At 46.9% G+C, this 22,319-nt stretch overlaps 1 protein-coding gene across 2 annotated transcripts in view; it reads left to right on the plus strand.

The window, feature by feature from the left end:
• The first annotated feature begins 11,669 nt into the window (after window positions 1-11,669).
• Window positions 11,670-22,319, plus strand: part of elk4 (ETS transcription factor ELK4) — a 34,460-nt gene continuing 23,810 nt past the window's right edge. For both annotated transcript variants that reach the window (XM_055654868.1, XM_055654867.1), the window contains exon 1: window positions 11,670-12,217. The gene's annotated coding sequence lies outside the window, so the exon portion shown is untranslated. The remainder of the gene's footprint in view (window positions 12,218-22,319) is intronic.

The raw sequence follows: 22,319 nt of genomic DNA on the forward strand, positions 1-22,319 counted from the left end.
AGGAATGGGTAACGTTTCGGGTCGAGACCCTTCTTCAGTCTGAGCTACTCCAGTATTTTGTGCCTATTTTCGATTTAAACCAGCATTCTGCAATTCCTTCCAACACAAGTACACACATATGTTTATGGTGGCACAGTGGCGCAGCTGTAGTGTTGCTACCTTACAGCGCCAGAGACCCGGGTACCATCCTGACCACCAGTGCTGTCTGTGTGGAGTCTGTACGTTGTACTACGCTGGTCCAGTTCTCCCTGTGACCAGCGATCACCCCGCACACTAGCTCTATCCTCCTACACACTAGGGACAATTTAGAATTTTAACCATGCCAATTAACCTACAAACCTGTACGTCTTTGGAGTGTGCAAAGAAACCGGAGCATCTGGAGAAAACCCACGCAGGTCACAGGGAGAAACTGCAAACTCCGTACAGACAGCACCCCTGGTCAGGATGGAACCCGGGTCTCTGGCGCAGTAAGGCAGCAACTGTGCCACTGTGCCACCGTGACATCATTAGTTGGAGGAAATCTAAAACACCGTAAGGCCAGGCCGACAATCAGGACAACAGGTCAATGGCCAAGTTAAATACCACATTTCTAACAGCCCTGAACTTGAAGGTTAATAGGTGGAGCAAGCAACATAGCGACTCTCGTGTACTGGCTCAATGTAATCTACTATCCTTACATAGGTGGCCATTAGTATGGTTGTGCCAATGTGCAGTGAAACGTTTCCTGAATGTTGGTAGAGTTGCTGCCTCACAGCGCCAGAGACCCAGGTTCGATCCTGACTACTGGAGAGAAAGAATGGGTGACATTTCGGGTCGGGACCCTTCTTCAGGCTGAGGAGAAAGAGAAATGAGAGATATGGACAGTGATGTAGAGAGATATCGAACAAATGATTGAAAGAAATGCATTAAAGTAACGATGTTAAATGATGACCATCGTAACGTTAGACAAACGGTGACCACCGTTACTTCTTTGCATATCTTTCATTCATTTGGTCTATATCTCTCTACATCACAGGGCAGCATGGTGGCGCAGCGGTAGAGTAGCAGCGCCGGAGACCCGGGTTCGATCCCGACTACGGGTGCTGTCTGTGTACGGAGTTTGTACATTCCCACTGTGACCACGTGGGTTTTCTCTGAGATCTTCGGTTTCCTCCCACACTCCAAAGACATACGGGTTTGTAAGTTCATTGGCTTGGTGTATGTGTAGATTATCCCTAGTGTGCGTAGGATAGCGTTGGTGCGCGGAGATCGCTGGACGGGGGGGACTCGGCGGGCAAAAGGGCCTGTTTCCGCGCTGTATCTCCAAACAAAACTGTCTATATATCTCGTTTCCCTCTCCCCTGACTCTCAGTCTGAAGAAGGGTGAGGGTCTCGACCAGAAACGTCACCCATTCATTCTCTCCAGAGGTGCTACCTGTCTCAGTTACTCCAGCATCTTCGGTTTAAACCAGTATCTACACTTCCTTCCTACACATTGGTCGGCAACACATACTGTGCAGCTCTGGGAAATCATCTGCGACTGATTATTATCCTTGCATCGCAGTAGGTAATTATTGTGCATTCACAGCATCCCTCATCATAGTTTAATGCTTCCAGCCATTACAGGCGAACTTGCCAAAACCATCTCTCGAATAAATATGTAACAGATTTTTAAAAACCCACACAGTGTAATTGGCCAGAACGCAAACTAGGAAGGAGAGTTGGGAGAGATCACAAGACGGTAATCAGGGCCCAGGTTGAGATTGGTGGATGAATTACCCAGCACGGAATAAGGTCACAAAGTGCTGGAGTAACGCAGCGGGTCAGGCAGCATCACTGGAGAACATGGATAGTTTTAGTTTAGGGGTACAACGCGGGAAACAGGCCAATCGGCCCACCGAGTCCATGCTGACCAGCGGTCACCCGTACTCTAGATCAATCCTACACAAACACTCTAGGGCCAGTTTGGAGAAAGCAATTAACCGGCAAATTTGCACTTTGTCAGGATGTGGGAGGAAACCGGAGCACCCGGAGAAAACCCACGCAGTTACAGGGAGAAGATACAAAACTGACAGCACCCGTAGTCAGGATTGGACTGTTTCTCTAGAGCTGAAAAGCAACAACTCTACCGCTGTGCCACCGTGCCGCCTCTTTGTTCCAACCATCTTCCTATATCCTGCATCCACCATTTGCCTGAATCCACCGAGTCTCCACCGTCCAGCGATCTCCGCGCACCAACACTATCCTACACACACTAGGGATAATCTACACATACACCTATTGCCTGCCTTGCTTTGTCCTGCCTCTCCTACCTTTCTTCTTCACCCCCCATCCCCCCCCCCCCATCAATCAGTTTGAAGAAGGGTCTCGACCCAAAACGTCACCTATCCATGTTCGCCAGAGATGCCATCTGACCTGTTGAGTTATTCCACCACTTTGTGTCCTCGCTGTGTGGAAATATCTGTTGTCACCCAGAACTTTTTGCATGCTTTCCAAATGCATTTGCCTTGGAAGGCAGATGCGTTTTTGATAATCCCCTCATGGTATTTCTATGCAATAAACAAGCATTGGCTTCAGCTTGAAGTCTTCTGAAACGTTACCAGGGAGTATGGGCGTTAAACTAGTCTCTGACCTACGAGCAAGTAGGTCTATCCCAGCCTTGAACTCATAAGCACTTTTTTCTTCCCGGGAAATTCTTGGGCGGCATGGTGGCGCAGCGGTAGAGTTGCTGCCATACAGCTCCAGAGACCCGTGTTCGATCCTGACTACGGGTGCTTTTTCTCCGGGACCTCCGGTTTCCTCCCATACTCCAAAGACGTACAGTTTAGTAGGTTAATTGGCTTCTGTCAATTGTCCTTTGTGTGTACAAAGTAAGGGTGCAGCTACAGCAGGCAGTGAAGAAAACGAATTGCATGTTGGCCTTCATAACAAGAGGAGTTGAGTATAGGAGCAAAAAGGTCCTTCTGCAGTTGTACATGTCCCTAGTGAGACCACACCTGCAGTATTGTGTGCAGTTTTGGGCTCCTAATCTGATGAAGGACGTTCTTGCTATTATGGGAGTGCAGATTAGGTTCACCAGGTTAATTCCTGGGATGGCAGGACTGTCATATGCTGAGAGAATGGAGGGGCTGGGCATCTATACTCTGAAATTTAGAAGGATGAGAGGATATCTTATTGAAACATATAATATTATTAAAGGTTTGGACACGCTAGAGGCAGAAAACATGTTCCTGATGTTGGGGGAGTCCAGAACCAGGAGCCACAGTTTAACAATAAGGGGTAGGCCATTTAGAACGGAGATGAGGAAAAACCTTTTCACACAGAGGGTTGTGAATCTGTGGAATTCCCTGCCTCGGATGGCAATGGAGGCCAATTCTCTGGATGCTTTCAAGAGAGAGTTGGATAGAGCTGTTAAAGATAGCGGAGTCAGGGGGTATGGAGAGAAGGCAGGAACGGGGTACTGATTGTAGATGATCAGCCATGATCACATTGAATGGCAGTGCTGGCTCGAAGGGCCGAATGGCCTACTCCTGCACCTATTGTCTATGTCCATCCTGGAATTTGTTGCCACGGAAGGTTGTGGAGGCCATGTCAGAGGATATTTTTAAAGTGGAAATTGATAGATTCTTGATTTGTATGGGTGTCAGGGGTTACAGGGAGAAGGCAGGAGAATGGGGTTGAGAGGGAAAGATAGATCAGCCATCATTGAATGGCGGAGTAGATTTTCATGGGCCGAATGGCCTAATTCTGCTCTTACAACTTATGAACTTATGAACTAGTGCAGAATGATTGCTGGTCAGCATAGACTCGGTGGGCCAAAGGGCCTGTTTCAACACGGTATCTCTAAATGAAACCAAATAAAACTGCGAGATGGCAAATCATGCCAGAAAGGACCTGATTCATCAACTGAAGACAAGCTAGGGAGGGAAACTGGCACGCTCTGCGATTGCTTTGAAGCAAAATTCCTCGGCTGTCTACATGTTTGTACTTGCAGTTCCACCACGGGCGGAGAGCAGAAACAAAGGATGGCAGATACTGGATAATCCACATATGATCACACGATGCTGAATAACTCAGTAACTTGGGAAGGCACGGTGGCGCTGCGGGAAAGTCACTGCCTTACAGCGCCAGAGACCCGGGTTCCATCCTGACCACAGCTGCTCTCTGCACGGAGTCTGTACCTTCTCCCTGAAAAAAAACCCGTGTGGGTTTTCTCCAGGTGCTCTGGTTTCCTCTCACAAGGTTTGCAGGTTAATTGGCCTCTGTAAAATTGTAAAGTGTCCCTAGTCTGTGCAGGATAGTATTGGTGTACGGGAAACGCAGGTCGATGCAGGCTTGGTGGGCCGAAAGGCCTCTTTCCTCACTGGATTGCTCGGCTAAATTAATCCAGGCAGCTGTGGCATCTAAAGAAATAATAACAGCACCAACAATGCTGAACTGGTCACAAACTCCATCATTCCATCAGGATCATAGTCAATAGACAATAGTCAATAGACAATAGACAATAGACATTAGGTGCACGAGTAGGCCATTCGGCCCTTCAAGCCAGCAACGCAATTCAATACCTCCAGATTCATGGACAGTTTCTTCCCAGCTGTTATCAGGCAACTGACCAGTCCTCTCATCAGCTAAAGTACGATCCTGACCTCCCATCGACCTCATTGGAGACCTTTGAACTAGAGTTTAGTTTAGAGATACAGTGTGGAAACAGGCCCTCCAGCCCACTGAGTCTACACCAACTAGCGACCACCCGTACACTAGTTCTATCTCACACACTAGGAACAATTTACAGAAGCCAATTAACCTACAATCCTGCACATCTTTGGAATGTGGGATGAAACTGGAGCACCCGGAGAAAACCCACGTGGTCACAGGGATAAACGTGTAAACTGTACAGGCTGCATCCATTGTCAGGATCGAACCTGGGTCTCTGGCGCTGGTGAGGCAGCAACTATAGCGCTGCACCGCTAGTGCCCCCTGTTATACGGACTTAATTTGACTTCAATGATATATCTCTGCAATAAATGTCGTACCCTTTATCCTTTATCCTTGCAATGCGTAACGGCACAATTGCATTCATGTACAGTATTTTTCTTTAACTGGATTATTGTCAGTCACATAGCGTAGAAACAGGCCCTTCAGCCCTACCATTCCATGCCGATCAAAATGCCCATCTAAGCTGGTTCCATTTACCCATTTTTGATCCGTATCTCTCTAAGCCTGGTATTTTAAATATTTATCTCTCCTGAGATGCTTTGAAGAGAGAGCTAGATAGGGCTCTTAAAGATAGCGGAGTCAGGGGATATGGGGAGAAGGCAGGAACAGGGTACTGATTGGGGATGATCAGCCATAATCACATTGAATGGCAGTGCTGGCTCGAAGGGCCAAATGGCCTACTCCTGCACCAATTGTCTATTGTCTATTGACTTGACCTGAAGAATATTTCCATTTTTTTTCTGTTTTAATTACAGATTTCCAGTATATGCATTACTATGCTCTTGGATATGTCATTCATAAGTTCATGAGTGATAGGCGCAGAATTAGGCCATTCAGCCCATCAAGATCGGGTAGATGCACAGAGTCTCCTGCCCACAGTAGGTAAATCGAGGATCAGAGAACATAGGTTTAAGGTGAAGGGGGGAAGATTTAATAGGAATCTGAGGGGTAACGTTTTCACACAGAGTGTGGTGGGTGTATGGAACAAGCTGCCAGAGGAGGGAGTTGAGGCAGGGACCACCCCACCTTTTAAGAAGCAATTAGACAGGTGCATGGATAGGACAGGTTTGAAGGGATAAATGCGGGCAGGTGGGACTAGTGTAGCTGGGACATGTTGGTCAGTGAGGGCAAGATGGGCTGAAGGGCCTGTTTCCCCGCTATATGACTCTATGACTCGAAGTTGAGTAGTCCAATACCTGTGTGGACAATTGAGTGAAGGTCAAGGCTTAAGAAGGGTCTCAACCCGAAACGTCACCCTTTCCTTCTCTCCAGAGATGCTGCTTGTCCCGTTGAGTTACTCCAGCTTTGTGTGTCTAACTTGTGTACAAAGATTGTGTAAGCAAAATTTGTAGTGGTTCAATTTTGAAACTGTTGAAGAGTTTGGTGGTGTGTTAATGGTCGAAAAGAACCACAATGAATAAAAATGAATGGCTTTCAAAAGAGAATTTTATTTCATAACCTTCAGTAGCATTACAACAGACGGCGGTGGAGGCCAAGTCAGTGGATATGTTTAAGGCAGAGATAGCTAGATTCTTGACTAAGGGCCTGTCCCACTTTCACGACTTAATTCAAAACCTCTGGCGAGTTTATAAAAAAAAAAATCACGATTGTGGTAATCTACGAACTCCTACGACCTTCCACGACTATGTTCACGAACTCCTACAAGTACGTCTACAAATTCCCACGACTATTTCGATGCCCTCCTTACGAGTAAAAAGTGGCAATTTCTTTCACCCCGACCATTTCTTTACTTGTGGACATTTTTTATCGGGCTGGAAAAAATGTCCCGACTTACCTGATGCCACAAGTACCTACGGCTGGCATAGCGGGCCGCCACGATATATATATATCTACGGACTCCTACGGACTAGTTACGGACATTCTTCGAGTTTGAATCAAGGGGAAAACTCAGGTGAATCAGTATCAGCGACATAAGCATGGATTTAAATGTAACATTCTCTCTTTCTTTCTTTCTCTCTCTCTCTCTCTCTCTCTCTCTCTCTCTCTCTCCCTTCTTTTACACGTTTGACAGCATCATTTGTTTGGAATCAATTTTGAAGCTTTGAAATTCAATAACCAGTGTTTTAATCCTGTCTGCATTTCATCATGGATCATAAAGCATCCACTGATTTATAAATTGTGCATTCTTTTTCAAAGTACGGTTATCAGGTTGGCTTTGTTTAGTTTTTCTACTTCCTTTTTCCCCACTAACCTTCTCTTTAAATTACAGGCCCACCACCAATTTTCCGGCACCTCCTTTAATCCTGACAAAATTACAAAATGGACCTGTCCTATCCATGTACCTGTCTAAATGTTTCTTAAACATTGGGATAGTCCCTGCCTCAACTATCTCCTCCGGCAGCTCGTTCCATACACCCACCACCCTTTGTGTGGAAAAGTTACCACTCATGTTCCTATTAAATCTTCCCCCCCCCTCACCTGAAACCTGTGTTCTCTTGTGGTCTGTGATAATATAAAGGTAATTTTAAGATGACCTGTAGCATTAGAAACAGGTAAAATGGGATTCGATGCCAAACTAGCAAAACTGGATTAGTTAATACCTGTGAGATTAGATCGGTTGCCAACTCACGTCGTAAAACTGGTAGGCAAATCTGTTCCCATCAATATCCTGCTAGTTCCTGCCAAATTCTTTTCAGTACACCTTTCTTTAAAGGAATACTGCAAACCAACTTTGAAATCAGACAGAGCATTGTTAATGCATTTAAAATATTCTGCCGAATACCACCCTCTGAACTTTATTTACGTTGATGTTAACCTTAAGTGACTGAGTGGTGAGTGCCTGTAGTGTGCTGCCAGGGGTGGTGGTGGAGGCAGATATATACGGAAATAGCATTTAATTTAGTTTATGTGTAGGAAAGAACTGCAGATGCTGGTTTAAATTGAAGGTAGACACAAAATGTTGGAGTAACTGAGTGGGACAGGCAGCATCTCTGGAGAGTGGGAATGGGTGACGTTTCGGGTCGAGACCCTTCTTCAGTTTATGTTAGTTTTGTTTATTGTCTCATGCACTGAGGTACAGTGAACAACGTTGTCGTGTGCTAACCAGTCACGGAAAGACACTACATAATCAAAGCCTTCCACGGTGTGTAGATAGTCGTGGTTTTAAAGAGTGGAGCGATTGGAATAAACAATTGCAGATCCACAGAAAGTTACCTGGCTCCTGTGCCATCTCAGTCCTTAAATGACTTGTGGCTCAATGGCATAGTTGTACACCTAGAACTTATGAACTTATCAGAGGTTGACAGTTTCTTTGATAGTAAGGGTGTTGAGGGGCGAAGGGGTTGAGAGGGAAAAGATAGATCAGCCATGATCGAATGGCAGAGCAGACTCAATGGGGCAAATGGCCTAAATTTGCTCCTATATGAACTTAGGGTACATTGCCACAGACAATGTTGGAGGTCAAGCCAATGGGCATTTTTAAAGTGGAGATTGATAGGTTATTGATTAGCGAGGGCATCGGCGATTACGAGGAGAAGGCAGGAGAATGGGGTTAAGAGGGAGAAATAGATCAGCCATGATCGAATGGCGGAGCAGTCTCGATGGGCCAAATAGCCTAAATCTGCTCCTACATCTTCTGGTCTAAGATGAACAAATTGCAATCCCCTACACATGATCCATAGCCCTCCATGCATTGTGCATTCATGTGCATGTGAATTAAAGAGCCTGCTTCTGTGCTGTCTGACTCTATACTGTTGAAGGTGTGTCAGGCATGGACTATACTTCTGTGATGAAACTTGGTGCTTTTCTAACTTTCTATCCATGGCACAACAAGTTGGTTTGATAATCTTAGACTTTGCTTTAGACTTTAGAGATACAGCGTGCAAACAGGCCCTTCGGCCCATCAAGTCCGCACTGGCCAGCGATCACTCTCCTACATGCTAGGGACACTTTACAGCTTTTACCGTGGCCAATTAACCTACAAACCTGCACGTCTTTGGAGTGTGGGAGGAAACCAGAGCACCCGGAGAAAACCCACGCAGGTCCTACGGGGAGAAAGTACAAACTCCGTACAGACAAGCATCTGTAATCAGGATCAAACCTGCATCTCTGGTGCTATAAGGCAGCATCTCTACCTCTGTGCCATCGTGCTGTCCTTTCTTCATGCGGGTTTACTTAGAATTACATTAAACTTATATAACAAAAACTTAGCAATGTAAGTACAAGCTGGGTTTAATGTTCCTCTTTCTCATCTAATCAGCACAATCTAATTATCCTGTCAAATATCCATTGTTACAATTCTGCATAATCCTACAGCACTTCTGACATAGAGGTATTAAAATAACAAGGGCGTCACAGAGATTTATAGAAACGTTTCACAATTCACTGTTCTTTACTTTTCACTCAAACTCCCGGCTATTTTAGGATTAACATCTCCAAGGAAAAATGAGATCTGAGGGAGGTATTTCAGAAGATTATTTTAAGCACCAATGCCTGAACATTATTGAGGCAAGGCTGCTGCCTGGTTGACAAAAAAACCCCCCCCACAAAATGTTGGAATGAACCATCGTACATGTCCTTGATCATCGTCTGCTTTGATCCTTCTTCAGACTGAGAGCCAGGGGAGAGGGAGTCCAGAGATATAGAGGGCTAAGGTGTAAGAATGACAGATCAAAACGGATTTTGATAAGGAAATGTAAAATGGTTCATTGTTGGCTGAGGGGAAGGACAGTGGAACTAGTCGGAGAACTATGTTGGAGGCGGGACGGAGAGAGAGGGAAAGCAAGGGTTACTTGAGGTTAGATGAATCAATACTCATACCACTGTGGTGTAAACTGCCCAAGCAAAATATAAAGGCAGACAAAAATGCTTGAGAAACTCAACGGGTGAGGCAGCATCTCTGGAGCGAAGGAAATAGGTGACGTTTCGGGTTGAGACCCTTCTCCAGACTGATGTGGGGGTCTGGGGGAGGGAAGAAGAAAGGAAGAGGTGGAGACAGTGGGAGAGCTGGGAAGGGGAGGGGAAAGAAGGAGAAAGCAAGGACTACCTGAAATTGGAGGTCAATGTTCAAGCCGCTGGGGTGCAAACTACCCAAGCGGAATATGAGGTGCTGCTCCTCCAATGTTTGGTGAGCCTCACTCTGGCCATGGAGGAGGCCCAGGACAGATGGGTCAGATTTGGAATGGGAGGGGGAGTTGAAGTGTTGAGCCACCGGGAGATCAGGTTGGTTATTGCGAACCGAGCGGGGGTGTTGGGCGAAGCGATCGCCAAGCCTGTGCTTGGTCTCACCGATGTAGAGCAGCCGACACCTAGAGCAGTGGATGCAATAGATGAGATTGGTGGAGGTGCAGGTGAACCTCTGCCTCACCTGGAAAGACTGCTTGGGTCCTTGGATGGAGTCAAGAGGGGAGGTAAAGCGACAAGTGTAGCATTTTCTGCGGTTGCAAGGGAAAGTGCCAGGAGAGGGGGTGGTTTGAGTGGGTAGGGACAAATTGACCAGGGAGTTACAGAGGGATGTCACCTTCTCCCCAGCTACCAATAAACCCATTCTATATTTCCTTGAACATTTACATTGTCTGCTTTGATCTGTCATTTTCACACCCTACCCTTCTATATCTATAGACTCCCTCTCCCCTGACTCTCAGCCTGAAGAAGGGTCTTGACCTGAAACGTCACCCATTCCTTCTCTACAGAGATGCTGCCTGTCCCGCTGAGTGACTCCAGCATTTTGTGTCTATATTCGGATTAACAGCAGGTCGCACGGTGGCGCAGCGGTAGAGTTGCTGCCTCGCAGAGACCCGGGTTCGACCCCGACTACGGGTGCTGTCTGTATGGAGTTTGTCCGTTCTCCTCGTGACCACGTGGGTTTCTTCCGAGATCTTTGGTTTCCTTCCACACTCCAAAGACGTACAGGTGTGTAGGTTAATTGGCTCAGTATAAATTGTCCCTAGTGTGTGTGGGGTGGTGTTAGTGTGCGGGGATCACTGATCGATGTGGATTCGATGGGCTGAATGGCCTGTTTCTGTGCTGTATCCCTAAACTAAACTAAACTAAACTTATAGCCAGCAATGCCACTCAATATTATCATGTCTGATCATCCAAAATCAGTACCCCATTCCTGCTTTTTCCCCCATATCCCTTGATTCTGTGAGCCCTAATAGCCATATCTAACTCTCTTTCATACATCCAGTGAATTAGCCTCCACTATCTTCTGTGGCAGAGAATTCCATAGATTCACAACTCTCTGGGTGAAAAATGTTTTTCCTCATCTCAGTCCTAAATGGCCGAACCCTTATTCTTAAACTATGACCCCTAGTTGTGGACTACCCCAACATCAGGAACATTATCCCTGTATCTAGCCCGTCAAATCCCTTAAGAATGTTAAAGAAGGAACTGCAGATGCAGGAAAATCGAAGGTACACAAAAATGCTGGAGAAACTCAGCGGGTGCAGCAGCATCTATAGAGCGAAGGAGATCTCATTCGCTCCATAGATGCTGCTGCACCCGCTGAGTTTCTCCAGCATGTTTGTGTACCTTAAGAATGTTAAATGTTTCTATAATATATCCTCTCATCCTTCTATAGGTGACGTTTCGGGTTGAGACCCTTCTTCTGCCTGTCCCGCTGAGTTACGCCAGCATTTCCGTGCTTATCCTCGGTGTGAAACAGCATCTGCAGTTCCTTCCTGCACATGTTATTACTCCAGCGGCGTGCTTAATGCTCCAGAAAACCAGCATCTGCAGCCTCTCGTGTACTCACTCTTGCTTAATGTTCTTGTAACAAGTTCAAATCTACCGACCGACAGCGGGGTCGCAAGCGACAGTGGTCTTAATAGTACAACAGCCGAGGTATCTGTTGGTTACGAATCTCCATCGTAACGCTACGAGTGAAACAGGGGGCGTGTTCAGGAGACCGCGGAATCCCGCAGTCGTCTGACAGCTCCTAAAAACCGCGGCGGGGGTCGATTAGTGGAGAGAAAGGGGCGGGGAAGAGAGGGGCGGGGAGAAACCTGGCAGAAAACAACTCAGTGGAGAGTTGTTGAGCGATGGAGAGATTGTGGAGACTCCGTGCCCCTCCTGTGTGGGCGAGGGATAGAGGGAGAGCGTGAAGCAAAACAAAAATAAAAATAGAAAGGTGGGAGGAGAATCCTTAAAGTCCTGACTAGATTGTCGTAGTCAGGGAGTAGGAGCGAGGAAGCCTCCAAGCCCTTCTCTCCCGCGCTGGTGAAAACCCCCCGGAGACAGCGGGCGCCGTGAAATCAACGAGGGGAAATTAACGTGAAATTAACCTGCAACTGGAGACGGCGAGAAACCGACCAGGCTGACATTGAGCGGTGGGAGCAGAGAGGGCGACCGGAGTCTCAAACACAGAGAGGAAATGCAACCTTTACCCACAATCGCTCCTTCTTCTTCCTCTCCACTCCCCCCACAGCCTCCTACAAAACGACCGCAGAGGCTTTTCTGTGGCCGCGAAATCTAATTCGAATTTGACTTTACTATTTTCAAAATAGCATGATCACCTCGGAACTGGCGATCGCAATAATTGCAGGAACTCGCTGGAGTTGGGGTGAGTGTCTTGTGCCTTGTGTCCGTTTTTCGCTGTTGCAACTCGACGCCTTGCAACAATGTTTCCATCTACCGTTTGTTGCCGCCTCTTGTGACAAAAATGTATCTTTTTGTCGAAGAGCGGGGTGACAGTTGTATTAAAAATGTATCGAGCTGGCGAATGTAGCGAAATCGATCTCAGCTGTCGACTCCTTGTTTGTGGTGAAGCTGTGGGCTCCCTTGCTTGTGGTGAAGTGGTTAATTCGAGGCTTGGCGAATGACTGATTAAAGAGCATAAAATAAAGTGAGAGGATGCGGGCGATTGTTTTTAAAAACAGGATGATACAATCATGTTTGAATAGGCGAGCTAGATTTATTAACTCGGACCCCTCACTCTGATATCTGGGCCTTCTGCAGGCCCGAATACAGATCTGCAGGTTTGTATTTCATCTTGTTGTCTCCTGGTTACTTCCCTCTCGTTATTAAAAAGGTGGATTTGTAGTTTCTCCCTGGGTTTTAGGGTTACACATTGACACTGGAGGTGTGGTGGATCTGATTTTAGGGTTGGCAACAGCTACTGGTAGTGAATGGGCGTGGTATGAGACAGGAGCTGGACTCTGGCAGCGAAGCTTACACACACACACACACACACACACAGGCAGCGAAAGACCGGCAGATAGAGAGAGAGAGAGAGAGAGAAAGAGAGAGAGACAGACAGAGAGAGAGAGAGAGAGGGACAGACAGACAGACAGAGGGAGAGAGACAGAGGGACAGAGAGACAGAGAGACAGAGACGCACACACACACACACAGCTGGCTGTCTGTGAGTTTCTAAAATGGCTGTAAACGCCACTGAGATTCACATGCACCCGTGGTCATGCCAACGCGGGATATTGTGCGTTGTGTGGGTCGTTTTAGGGAATGGGGGAGCAAGGGAATAACATTTGAAACTCCCTTATGTCAAAGTTGGCCTGATTTTCGACCTGGTGCCCGAGACAATCGCCTCACCTGACACTCGGCGCCCAAGCGCTGGGACTCGCAGCCGGTGCCAGGCATTGACATGATGAAGTGGGTGGGAAAACGCTGAAAAGTAATGGCAGAAATCAGCGCCAGCGAGGCTGGCAGCTCGATTATCTTACACACCCACACAAACATTATTTTTAACAGTACATATCACCACGTTTTTTTTTTTAATACAGTGAAGATAATAAAATGGGAGCTGGCGCTAATATAAAGTGAATGGGCGGGAAGTCAATAGGAACTGCAGACGCTGGTTTACACCGAAGATAGATAGACGCAATATGCTGGAGTTGTACAGCGGGTCAGGCAGCATCTCTGGAGAAAAGGAATAGGTCGAGACCTTTCTTCAGACTCCAGAAACGTCACCCATTTCTCTCCAGTTAATAGTTGCAGCCAAGTGTCCATATATTAAAGGCCGTGTCAGGTGTAATATCGTAATACAACTGTAAGGTTGATGATCAGTTTCCCGCAGTTTAACGCGGTTCCTGTCATTAAAATCGTACAACGTGGAAACAGGCCCTTCGGCACAACTTGTCCACACCGACCAACACGTCCCGTCTGCACTAGTGCCACGTCCCAGCGTTTGGCCAGCATCCATCTAAACCTGTCCTATCCATGATATTTTTTGAGTCTGAAGAAGGGTCTCGACCCGAAACGTCACCCATTCCACCTCTCCAGAGATGCTGCCTGTCCCGCTGAGTTACTCCATAATTTGGGTCTATCTTCGGTGTAAACCAGCATCCGCATCTGCAGGTACACAAAAATGCTGGAGAAACTCAGCGGGTGCAGCAGCATCTATGGAGCGAAGGGAATAGGCAACGTTTCGGGCCGAAACCCTTCTTCAGGCCCGAAACGTTGCCCATTTCCTTCGCTCCATAGATGCTGCTGCACCCGCGGAGTTTCTCCAGCATTTTTGTCTACCTTCGATTTTCCAGCATCTGCAGTTCCTTCTTAAACACATCCGCATATGCATTTCCTCCCTACACTATCCATGTACCTGTCTAAATGTTTATTGCTATAGTCCTTGTACAGTAGCTGTTCGCTGCCTTAAAATAATAGATACAAATGAACAAAATAAAACATGGTTAAAGAATGGGCAGAAAGTTATCAATATTTATTGGCGAACAGTTGTTTCCGTTTCTGCGTGTGAAAGTGTGGAGCTAAATGTGTAACCCTAGTTAAAGGAAAGGGAAAGGGTTTGGCTGATGTTGATCATTCAGCCTTTGGTTCTCATAAGGTCACAAGTGATAGGAGCAGAAGTAGGCCATTCTGCCCATCAAGTCTACTCCGCAATCCAATCATGGCTGATCTATCTCTCCCTCCTAACCCCATTAGAAACATAGAAAATAGGTGCAGGAGGAGGCCATTCGGCCCCTCGAGCCAGCACCGCCATTCATTGTGATCGTGGCTGATCGTCCCCATTCAATAACTCGTGCTTGCCTTCTCCCCATATCCCTTGACCCAACTAGCCCCTAGAGCTCTATCAAACTCTCTCTTAAATCCATCCAGTGATTTGGCCTCCACTGCCCTCTGTGGCAGGGAATTCCATAAATTCACAACTCTTTGGTTAAAAAAGTTTTTTATCATCTCAGTCTTAAATTACCTCACCTTTATTCTAAGACTGTGGTCCTTGGTTCCGGACTCACCCAACATTGGGAACATTTTTCCTGCATCTAGCTTGTCTAGTCCTTTTATAATTTTATATGTTTCTATAAGATCCCCCCCATCCTTCTAAACTCCAGTGAATACAAGCCTAGTCTTTTCAATCTTTCCTCATATGACAGTCCCACCATCCCAGGGATCAAACTCGTGAACCTACGCTGCACTACCTCAATCACAAGGATGTCCTTCCTCAAATTAGGGGACCAAAACTGTACACAATACTCCAGATGTGGTCTCACCAGAGCCCTATACAACAGCAGAAGAACCTCTTTACTCCTATACTGAAATTCTCCTGCCTTCTTCCCATAACTCCCGACACCCATACTAATCAAGAATCTATCTATCTCTGCCTTAAAAATACCCATGTGTGGCATAGAATTCCACAGATTCACCACCCTCTGACTAAAGAAATTCTTCCTCATCTCCCTTCCCAAAGGATCGTATTTTAATTCTGAGGCTTCAACCTCTAGTCCTAGACTCTCCCACTAGTGGAAGCATCCTCTCTGCATCCACTCTATCCAAGCCTTTCACTATTCGGTAAGTTTCAACGAGGTACCCCCTCATCCTTCTAACCTCTAGCGAGAACAGGGCCAATAGCTCTGCTTGGTTATTGAGTGAGATCATGATTGCTCTGTATCTTAGCGTGTTCGCTTCTATCTGGCCCTCTAAACATCAGAGTCATACAGCGTTGAAATAGGCCCTTTGGCCCAACTTGCCCACGCCGACCTACGCCAGTCCCACCTGCCTGGGTTTGGCCCATATAGTCTCTAAACCTGTCTTATGCATGTATTTGTCCAAATGTCTCTCAAACGTTGCAAAAGTACCTTTGCTGATAATCTCAATTTGGAAGGATGAGGGGGTGGACTCTCAATGAAACTCACCAATCAGTGAAAGACCTAGATAGAGTAGAAGTAGAGAGGTATATTTCCATTAGTGGGAGAGTCTAGGACCGGCAGGCACAGTCTCAGAATAAAAGGACGTACCTTCAGATGGTGGTGAACCTGCAGAATACATTACCATAGAATGGCTGTAGAGGCCAAGTCATTTGATATTTTCGAAGATAGATAGTAGTTTCAAAGCACAGATAGATAGATTATTGACTAGTATGGGTGTCAGGGATTATGGGGAGAAGGCAGGAGAATGGGGTGATGAGGGAAAGATAGACTCGATGGGCCTAATTTGTTTCCTATAACTTATGAACCTAAGAAGAGCTTGTGGTTCATTGCATTGTAAGAGAAATCAGCATTTTTCACTCCAGTGCGTGTGTGAGTCAAGGAGTCCTTCGAGAAGGTGCCAAGGGGCAGATTCTACAGTCACAGAGCACAGAAAGTGACCCTTTCTGCCAACCATCCATCACGCACCCATTTACAATGGTTCAATGGTTCCTTATTTGTTGCATGCACTGACTGAGGAACAGTGAAATTCATGTTTGTATACAGTTCAGTACAAGTGTCACTATACATGAACATGTGGATACATCTTAGAAAAGCACCTCAGATACAGTGCTAGTGTACAGCGGTGGGTGGTACACCGAGACAGTATACAGAGTTGACAGTTTGGCACCAGACTCAATTCCCAGACATGTTGCGGGGTGACGCCTGTTTGGTCGTGCGTAGTCGCCCAAAGAGTCGTACCTTTTTCTGGTCGCTGCTGGATTTTCAACATGTTGAAAATATTCGGTGACCTGCTGTGACTATGACGGGTGCCGGCAGTCACCCAAACAAAATCACGTAAGTGGTACAGGCCCTGAAAGCATCCACAATGATTATTATTTTTTCAATGTGCGCACACCGATATTTGCCCAGTGGGGAGCTGCCAAGACCAAAGAGGGAACGGAGGGGGAGGGGAAGCGGGAACGGTGGGGGGTGCCAACGACCATGGGAGACCCATTGGGAGGGGGCGACAAGAACATAGAGCACGGCCAGGGAGGCCTGGTTTGCCGCTGCACAAGATAAGAACTAAGAACTTTGTCAAAACTTTGTCAGCTGTGTGATTTTACCGGGTTGAATGCAATTATACAAAGAATTTCACTGGACCTCGGCATATGTGACAATAAAATGTCATTGGATTGAAACATTGAATTGAGTGGCCCTGTTGTGTTCACATGAGAAGCCAACAGATTTACACTCACTAATACTGGGTCAGCAGTCATTGTACAACAAAGGCATCATTCTTTACACTCCTGCCACGACTGTGTGCAATTGGTTGAACGGTACAGCTTTGAAACAGGCCCTTCGGCCCACCGAGCCCACGCCGACCATCGATCAGCCGCTCACACTGGTTCGATGTTATTCCACTTTCGCATCCACTCCCTGCGCATCAGGGGCAATTTTACAGGGGCCAATTTACCTACCCGTTTTTGGAATGCGGGCGGAAACCAGAGCAAACCCATGCAGTCGGAGGGAGAACGTGAAAACTCCACACAGACAGCATCCCTAGTCAGGATCGCACTCGGGTCTCTGGCGCTGTGAGGCAGCAACTCTACCGCTGTGCCACCGTGCCGTTACAGAGTTTGAGAGTCTGCAGGCCTGCCTGGATGTTTTCAGGCTGAGTACAGTTAGCAGAACAAACGTTTAATTGGATGCAGAGCCGTATTCAAACAGTATGGAGTTTAGAATCCTGTCAGTGTTACATCAATTCTCCTCAATGGATGAAGCCATCTTGGGCAAACCACAACCGCGCTGTAGATCCTGAGAGTTCAGTGATTTCCCAGCTGACTAGCTTGTGAGGCACTGAAAGGAAAGCCTTGGTGCACCATGCAATCTGCAAATGTAATTGCATCTGGCTTTCATTGCCTCGTGGTGTGCTTCTGAGCCAGCAAGGAAGTCACTCAAATCCAAACACCGTTTGTGTATGAATGATAGAGACAGAGCACTGGAGTAACTCAGCGGGTCAGGCAGCATCTCTGGAGAACACGGATGGGTGACGTTTCGGGTCAGGACCCTTCTTCAGAGCCTTTTCCCGACTAGAAATGTCACCTATCCATGCAGCGGCCCGGTGCGGAGACTGCAGGATCTGGAGCTGGGGCGGCGACCTGGAGCTGGGGCATCGACCTGGAGCTGGGGCATCGACCTGGAGCTGGGGCATCGGCCTGGAGCTGGGGCATCGGCCTGGAGCTGGGGCAGCGGCCCGGAGCTGATGCTGTGGCGGGCCGTCTCGGAGCGGGGATGGCGTTCCGGCTATCGGCAGCGGCGACATCACCACGGAGGTCCGCTGGACTGGAGAGCGGCATCTCCGGCCTGGATCGACCGCCTCAGCGCAGAGGGAGAACAAGGAGGGAAGAGATGGAAACTAAGACTTTGCCTCCATCACAGTGAGGATGTGCTTGGTGAACTCACTGTGGTGGATGTTTAATTGGTGTTTATTGTATGTTTTGTTATTATTGATTCTGTGTATGACTGCAGGCAACATAGTTTCGTTCAGACCGTAAGGTCTGAATGACAATAAAGGATCTATCTATCTATCTTAAGCTCAAGTGAGTTTATTGCCATGTGACCCTGATAGGACAATGAAATTCTTGCTTTGCTTCAGCACACAGAACATAGTAGGCATTTACTACAAAACAGATCAGTGTTTTCCTTCTACTCCAGAGATGCTGCCTGACCCGCTGAGATACTCCAGCATTTTGTGTCTGTCTTTAGTATAAACCAGCATCTGCAGTTCTTTGTTTCTACATTTTTGTGTGTGTGTATATGAATGGGTGTGTGCTTTTCCCAAGGTCATAATGTCATAAGTGATAGGAGTAGAATTAGGCCATTTGGCCCATCAAGTCTACCCCACCATTCAATCATCTCTCCCTCCTAACTGCCATTCTCCCCCCTTCTCCCCATAACCTGTACTAATCAAGAATCTATCTATCTCTGCCTTAAAAATATCCACTGACCAAATGGCAAAGTATATATCTCAATAATTAGCTTGAATTTTGTTATTCCATATGATAATTCCAATGGTTTGCTTGTCACTTTCACATTTTCTCACTCTGAATGTTGTTGGTTGTCCAAAACTCTCCTCTCGATGTCCCATAGCACATAGAACATAGGACAGTACATCAAGGCAGTGTGACATGCCCTTCAGTGGTAGCCGAACATGATGCCATGTTGAACTGATCTCATCTGCCCATACATATCCCTCTGTTCCTGCACTTCCCTCTTGAACGCCACTATTGTATCTGCCTTCACCACCACCCCTGGCAAGAGTTCCAGGCATCCAGGTGTTTTTAAAACAAAACACAAACAAAATGCCCATTTCAAGGCGGCACGGTGGCGCAGCGGTAGAGTTGCTGCCTCACAGCGCCAGAGACAAGTTCACAAGTTATAGGAGGAGATCTAGGCCATGCGACCCATCGACTCTACTCCGCCATTCATTCATGGCTGATCTCTGCGTCCTAATCCCAATTTCCTTCCTTCTCAACATGACCCATGACACCCGTTCCGATCAAATATCTGTCTATCTCTGCCTTAAAAATATCCTCCGACTTGGCCTCCGCAGCCCTCTGTGGCAATGAGTTCCACAGATTAATTACCCTCTGACTAAAGACCAGAGTTCGATCCTGACCACGGGTGCTGTCTGTGCGGAGTTTGTCAGTTCTCCCTACAAACGCATGGATTTGCTCCGGGTGCTCCGATTTCCTTCTACGTCCCAAAGGCGAACAGGTTCGTTCTCGGCGGCACAGGACCAATTTGAAACCCGTAATGACACAACCTTAAAAAGGCGCATAGTACTGGAGTAACTCAGCGGGTCAGGCAGCATTTCTGGAGAACGTGGATAGGTGACGCTTCTGCTCGTGGCCCTTCTTCAGACTGATTGTGGGGGGAGGGAGAAAGCTAGAGGAGGTGGGGAGGGACAAAGCAAGGTAGGGACTCTCCTGTTCCTTGTTCCTTGTTTCTACAAAGAGATAACGTTGTTTTCTTAGACTCTTGGACTCTGACCAGCGTCCAACTGGATTGTTGGATTATTTTAATGCGATGTTAATTGTTTAATGCCAATCTTAACTTATTACATCAGATTATTCTCTCATTGAGCAAGACAGGATTTATATTGTACTGTTGCTGGATATTCCAAAGTGCGTTCTAGTCCATGAGATGCTTTTGAAGACTTTGCGTTGCAATAGGATTGTGGGTTTCATGTTAACGGTGTTTTTATTTAGTTTTAGTTTAGTTTAGAGATACAGCGCAGAAACAGGCCCTTCGGCCCACCGAGTCCGTGCCGACCAGCGATCCCCGAACATTCACAATATCCTACACGAGGGACAATTTCTACATTTACACCAAACCAATTATCCAACAAACCTGTATGTCTTTGGAGTGTGGGAGGAAACCGAAGATCTCGGAGAAAACCCACAAAAGTCAAGGGGAGAAGGTACAAACTCCGTACAGACAGCACTCGTAGCCACGATCGAACCCGGGTCTCTGGCGCTGTTAAAGCTGTAAGGCGGCATCTCTACAGCAAACAACACGCAGTGAAATTATTTTCTTACATATAGTCCAGTAAAGTATTGTCATATCTAAGCACATCTCCAATTAGCAAAGTGTACAGAAATAGTTTAGTTTTGTTTAGTTTTTCTTAGAATTACAGGATCTTCTGCCCACTGAGTCCACGCCGACCAGCGATCCCTGTACACTAGCACTATCCAACACACATTTACAATTTTACAACTTACTAAAGCCAAATAACCTACAAACCTGTACGTGTGAGAGAAAACCAGAGCACCTGGAGAAAACCCACGCGGTCATGGGGAGAACGTACAAACTCTGCCTATTGAGCCCGCATGCAAGAGGCACCATTGCCAAAGTCCAATCTGCACTCTAGTTCTGATGAGCGAGGCCCGTCCCAGGCGAGCTCCAGGCTGCTCTGGGGCCTCCAGCCATTGCCTTCCTTGGTCATGACGTCCCTCTCCTCTCCCGTCCACCTTAGTGCCTCAGTTGTGCCTCCTGCAGCTAACCTTTAGCAAAGCAACTAGACTGATGTTTGAGTGCTGCATGGCTGGATGTGGCCTGTTTTGGCTGCACAATTTTCCCCCATTTGATCTTCCCCCTTCCCCTGGTCTGATAAACAGCCTTCGTCACCAAACGTTAATTCGGTTTCTTAGTTTACTTTAGAGATACAGCGCAGAAACAGGCCCTTCGGCCCACCCGAGTACGTGCCGACCAGTGATCCCCGCACATTAACACTATCCTACACACACTAGGACAATTTAAACTTATCCCAAGCCTACAAACCTGTGGAATATGGGAGGAAACCGGAGATCCCAGAGAAACATAGAAACATAGACAATAGGTGCAGGAGTAGGCCATTCGGCCCTTCGAGCCTGCACCGCTATTCAATATGATCATGGCTGATCATGATACTGAGTTGAATGTGACCCCTAGTTCTGGACTTCCCCAAACATCGGGAGCAATCTTCCTGCATCTAGCCTGTCCAACCCCTTAAGAATTTTGTAAGTTTCTATAAGATCCCCTCTCAATCTCCTAAATTCTAGAGAGTATAAACCAAGTCTATCCAGTCTTTCTTCATAAGACAGTCCTGACATCCCAGGAATCAGTCTGGTGAACCTTCTCTGCACTCCCTCTATGGCAATAATGTCCTTCCTCAGATTTGGAGACCAAAACTGTACGCAATACTCCAGGTGTGGTCTCACCAAGACCCTGTACAACTGCAGTAGAACCTCCCTGCTCCTATACTCAAATCTACAGAAACAGGAAGAACGTAGGAACTCTGTACATAGAAACATAGACAATAGGTGCAGGAGTAGGCCATTCGGCCCTTCGAGCCTGCACCGCCATTCAATATGATCATGGCTGATCAATCAACTCAGTATCCTGTACCTGCCTTCTCTCCATACCCCCTGAACCCTTTCGCAACAAGGGCCCCATCTAACTCCCTCTTCAATATAGCCAATGAACTGGCCTCAACTACCTTCTGTGGCAGAGAATTCCAAAGATTCACCACTCTCTGTGTAAAAAATGTTTTCCTCATCTCGGTCCTAAAGGAATTCCCCCTTATCCTTAAACTGTGACCCCTTGTTCTGGACTTCCCCAACATCGGGAACAATCTTCCTGCATCTAGCCTGTCCAACCCCTTTGTAAGAATTTTGTAAGTTTCTATAAGATCCCCCCTCAATTTCCTAAATTCTAGCTAATACAAGCCGAGTCTATCCAGTCTTTCCTCATATGAAAGTCCTGACATCCCAGGAATCAGTCTGATGAACCTTCTCTGTACCCCCTCTATGGCAAGAATGTCTTTCCTCAGATTAGGAGACCAAAACTGTACGCAATACTCTAGGTGTGGTCTCACCAATACCCTGTACAGCCAAACCTGCACAGACAGCACCCGTAGTCGGGCATCGAACCTGGGTCTCTGGAGTGCAAGGCAGCAAAACATCCTCAGGGCCACCATGCTGACCCGTTTCCCTTTCCACAGATGCTGCCAGAGCAGCTGTGTGCT

Source organism: Leucoraja erinacea, chromosome 24 (genome assembly GCF_028641065.1).
Source record: "Leucoraja erinacea ecotype New England chromosome 24, Leri_hhj_1, whole genome shotgun sequence".
Taxonomy (NCBI): domain Eukaryota; kingdom Metazoa; phylum Chordata; class Chondrichthyes; order Rajiformes; family Rajidae; genus Leucoraja; species Leucoraja erinaceus.